We start from the raw sequence: 5227 nt of genomic DNA on the forward strand, positions 1-5227 counted from the left end.
CTGCTATTCAACATAGTACTAGAGGTCCTAGCCTCAGCAATCAGACAACAAAAGGAAATTAAAGGCATCCAAATCGGCAAAGAAGAAGTCAAATTATCACTCTTCACAGATGATATGATACTATATGTGGAAAACCCAAAAGACTCCACTCCAAAACTGCTAGAACTTATACAGGAATTCAGTAAAGTGTCAGGATATAAAATCAATGCACAGAAATCAGTTGCATTTCTCTACACCATGAGCAAGACAGAAGAAAGAGATATTAAGGAGTCAATCCCATTTACAATTGCATCCAAAACCATAAGATACCTAGGAATAAACCTAACCAAAGAGACACAGAAGCTATACTCAGAAAACTATAAAGTACTCATGAAAGAAATTGAGGAAGACACAAAGAAATGGAAAAATGTTCCATGCTCCTGGATTGGAAGAATAAATATTGTGAAAATGTCTATGCTACCTAAAGCAATCTACACATTTAATGCAATTCCTATCAAAGTACCATCCATCTTTTTCAAAGAAATGGAACAAATAATGCTAAAATTTATATGGAACCAGAAAAGACCTCGAATAGCCAAAGGGATATTGAAAAAGAAAGCCAACGTAGGTGGCATCACAATTCCGGACTTCAAGCTCTATTACAAAGCTGTCATCATCAAGACAGCATGGTACTGGCACAAAAACAGACACATAGATCAATGGAACAGAATAGAGAGCCCAGAAATAGACCCTCAAATCTATGGTCAACTCATCTTCGACAAAGCAGGAAAGAATGTCCAATGGAAAAAAGACAGCCTCTTCAATAAATGGTGCTGGGAAAATTGGACAGCCACATGCAGAAAAATGAAATTGGACCATTTCCTTACACCACACACAAAAATAGACTCAAAATGGATGAAGGACCTCAATGTGCGAAAGGAATCCATCAAAATCCTTGAGGAGAACACGGGCAGCAACCTCTTCGACCTCTGCCGCAGCAACATCTTCCTAGGAACAACGCAAAAGGCAAGGGAAGCAAGGGAAAAAATGAACTATTGGGATTTCATCAAGATCAAAAGCTTTTGCACAGCAAAGGAAACAGTTAACAAAATCAAAAGACAACTGACAGAATGGGAGAAGATATTTGCAAACGACATATCAGATAAAGGACTAGTGTCCAGAATCTATAAAGAACTTAGCAAACTCAACACCCAAAGAACAAATAATCCAATCAAGAAATGGGCAGAGGACATGAACAGACATTTCTGCAAAGAAGACATCCAGATGGCCAACAGACACATGAAAAAGTGCTCCATATCACTCGGCATCAGGGAAATACAAATCAAAACCACAATGAGATATCACCTCACACCAGTCAGAATGGCTAAAATCAACAAGTCAGGAAATGACAGATGCTGGCGAGGATGTGGAGAAAGGGGAACCCTCCTACACTGTTGGTGGGAATGCAAGCTGGTGCAGCCACTCTGGAAAACAGCATGGAGGTTCCTCAGAATGTTGAAAATAGAACTGCCCTATGACCCAGCAATTGCACTATTGGGTATTTACCCTAAAGATACAAATGTAGTGATCCAAAGGGGCACATGCACCCGAATGTTTATAGCAGCAATGTCCACAATAGCCAAACTATGGAAAGAACCTAGATGTCCATCCACAGATGAATGGATCAAGAAGATGTGGTATATATACACAATGGAATACTATGCAGCCATCAAAAGAAATGAAATCTTGCCATTTGCGACAACATGGATGGAACTAGAGCGTATCATGCTTAGCGAAATAAGTCAAGCAGAGAAAGACAACTATCATATGATCTCCCTGATATGAGGAAGTGGTGATGCAACATGGAGGCTTAAGTGGGTAGGAGAAGAATAAATGAAACAAGATGGGATTGGGAGGGAGACAAACCATAAGTGACTCTTAATCTCACAAAACAAACTGAGGGTTGCTGGGGGGAGGGGGTTTGGGAGAAGGGGGTGGGATTATGGACATTGGGGAGGGTATGTGCTTTGGTGAGTGCTGTGAAGTGTGTAAACCTGGTGATTCACAGACCTGTACCCCTGGGGATAAAAATATATGTTTATAAAAAATAAAAAGTTAAAAAAAAAATTCAAATAAGTCAAAAAATGGGCAGAAGGCATGAACAGACACTTTTCCAAAGATGACATACAAATGGCTAACAGACATATGAAAAAATGTTCATCATCATTAGCCATCAGGGAAATTGAAATCAAAACCATACTGAGATACCACCTTATGCCAGTTAGAATGGCCAAAATCAACAAGGCAGTAAACAACAACTGTTGGAGAGGATGTGGAGAAAGGGGAACCCTCTTACACTGTTGGTGGGAATGCAAGTTGGTGCAGCCACTTTGGAAAACAGTGAGGACATTCCTTAAGAATTTAAAAACAGAGCTACCTATGACCCTGCAATTGCACTACCAAAGATACAGATGTAGTGAAAAGAAGAGCCATCTGTACCCCAATTTTCATAGCAACAATGGCCACAGTCCCCAGACTGTGCAATGAGCCAAGATGTTCTTCAACGGATGGGTGGGTAAAGAAGATATGGTCCATATACACTATGGAGTATTATGCCTCCATCAGAAAGGATGAATACCCAACTTTTGTATCAACATGGACGAGACTGGAAGGGATTATGCTAAGTGAAATGAGTCAAGCAGAGAGACTCAATTATCATATGGTTTCACTTACTTGTGGAGCATAAAGAATAACATGGAGGACATTAGAAGGAAAGGAAAAGTGAATTGGGGGAAATCGGGGGGGGGTGTGGAGATGAACCATGAAAGACTGTGGACTCTGCGAAACAAACTGAGGGTTTTGGAAGGGAGGTGGGTGGGGGGTAGAGTGAGCTTGGTGGTGGGTATTGGGGAGGCACGTATTGTATGGAGCACTGGGTATGGTGTATAAACAATGAATCATGGAACACTGAAAAAATAAAATTAAATTAAAAGAAAAGAAAATAAGATAAAAACCTTTAAACAGTTTCAGCCTATGTTCAACTCAAGGATGGATTTCTGCCTCACCTTGAGGTCTTTTACCCATTTCGAGTTTATCTTTGTGTATGGTGTAAGAGAATGGTTGAGTTTCGTTCTTCTATACATAGCTGTCCAATTTTCCCAGCACAGTTTATTGAAGAGACTGTCTTTTTTCCATTGAATATTTTTTCCTGCTTTGTCGAAGTTTATTTGACCATAGAGTTGAGGGTCCATATCTGGGCTCTCCACTCCATTCCACTGGTCTATATGTCTGTTTTTGTGCCAGTACCATGCTGTCTTGGTGATCACAACTTTGTAGTAAATCTTGAAATCAGACAACATGATGCTCCCGGTTTTGTTTTTCTTTTTCAACATTTCCTTAACGATTCAGTGTCTCTTCTGGTTCTATACAAATTTTAGGATTGTTTTCTCCAGCTCTTTAAAAAAAATGCTGGTGGAATTTTGATAGGGGTGCCATTGAAAGTATAGATTGCTCCAGGCAATATGGACATTTTAAGATTGTTTTTTCTCCCAATCCATGACCACGGAATGGTCCTCCCTCTTTTTGTGTCTTCTTCGATTACTTTCATGAGTGTTCTGTAGTTCCTCAAGTACAGATCCTTTACCTCTTTGGTTAGGTTTATTCCCAGGTATCTTATGGTTCTTGGTGCCATAGTAAATGGAATTGATTCTCTAATTTCCCTTTCTATATTTTCGTTGTTAGTGTATAAGAAAGCAACTGATTCAGATCAATGTTTAAGTCAACAAAGAAATCCTTTCAAATATCACTGGCATTTTTTTTTTTGCCTGTTTCCTGCAAAGGTGGCTCTAGCTGCACTAAGCTTGTTGAGAACAACCTGCTCCTGCTAAGCTAGTGTATCTGTCAACTCCAGCCACTGTCATGATCATCTACAGGGACCTCATCAGTCATGATGAGATGTTCTCCGATATCTACAAAATCCCAGATGGGCTGTGTCTGGAGGTGGAGGAGAAGATGGTCTTTAGAACTGAGGGTAAACTTGATTACTTGCTCATGGTGCAAATGCCTCTACTGAAGTCCCAGAGAGTAAGGGTACCACAAGCACACTAATTTACAGGAAACCAGCTTTACAAAAAAAGCCTACAAACAATTACATCAAAGATTACATGAAGTTAATCGAAGGCAAACTTGAAGAACAGAAGTTAGAAAGAGTAAAACATTTTATGACAGGGGCTCTACACCCTTAATAATTTCAAAAATGACAAATTCCTTATAGGTTAAAACATGAATCCAGATGACATGTTGCTCTACTGAGCTACCAGGAGGATGGTATGATCCCATATATTATTTTTTTTAAAAGGATGGTTTATAAATGGAAAAATATTAATGAATTTGACGATTACTTTAGATGTATCACCTATTGTCGTTACTGGCTTCTGTTCTTCATCCACAAAACACCAGGACTTAGAAAAATGGGACTGATGTCATCTTGAGTTCTTCACTTATTTTGACCTTGGTTATTAAAAGATTTTATTTGATTTAATTAATTTGTTTATTTTAAATATTTTATTTATTTGAAAGAAAAAGAGAGAGACAGAGCATGCATGAGCACAGGGATGGGGGTAGGGTCATAGGGAAAGGGAGAAGTAGACTCCTGGCTGAGCGTAGAGCCTGACTTGGGCCTCTATCCCAGGACCCTAAGATCATGACCTGAGCCAAAGGCAGATGTTTAACTGACTGGGCCACTCAAGCACAAGCACTCCTTGACCTCAATTTTATTTGGAGCAAAGGCATTGTTTTCAAGGAAAAAATGTCATGTAGGTTGTCTAAAAACAAAATTCATTTTAATATATATAACTAACATACATCCACAGGTCCCTGCAGTGAGATATATATATATATATATATATATATATATATATATATAATCACTGTCATAAAGTCCTTCAGCTTCTACTCGAACACTTCTAGTGAAGGGGAGATCACTCCTTAAGAATGCAATCTCTGCCACTGTGACATCCCTTTATCATTCTAATGCACTGAATTCTTATTTCCTGTAATTTCTACCAATTGAACCAAACTTTGACCTCTTAAGTGATACAGAGAACTTCCTGTTTTGTATGTGAAATATCCAAAAATATTTGAAAGCAATAAGCATGGCCTCTCTCTCCAGCCACACCTCAAATTTCCATGCAGAACAAGCATTTTTCTGTGTCAAATGCCCTGGTTCATTCTAAAGATTCCACATTTG

At 39.0% G+C, this 5227-nt stretch overlaps 1 pseudogene across 1 annotated transcript; it reads left to right on the plus strand.

Annotated features, from left to right (window-relative positions):
• The first annotated feature begins 3897 nt into the window (after nucleotides 1-3897).
• On the plus strand, nucleotides 3898-4469 carry LOC309856311 (translationally-controlled tumor protein pseudogene; annotated as a pseudogene). The gene has a single exon. The product of its transcript is annotated as a translationally-controlled tumor protein pseudogene (transcript).
• The last annotated feature ends 758 nt before the right edge of the window (nucleotides 4470-5227 follow it).

The sequence above is a fragment of the Mustela nivalis genome (genome assembly GCF_964662115.1).
Source record: "Mustela nivalis genome assembly, chromosome: X".
In the NCBI taxonomy this organism is placed as follows: domain Eukaryota; kingdom Metazoa; phylum Chordata; class Mammalia; order Carnivora; family Mustelidae; genus Mustela; species Mustela nivalis.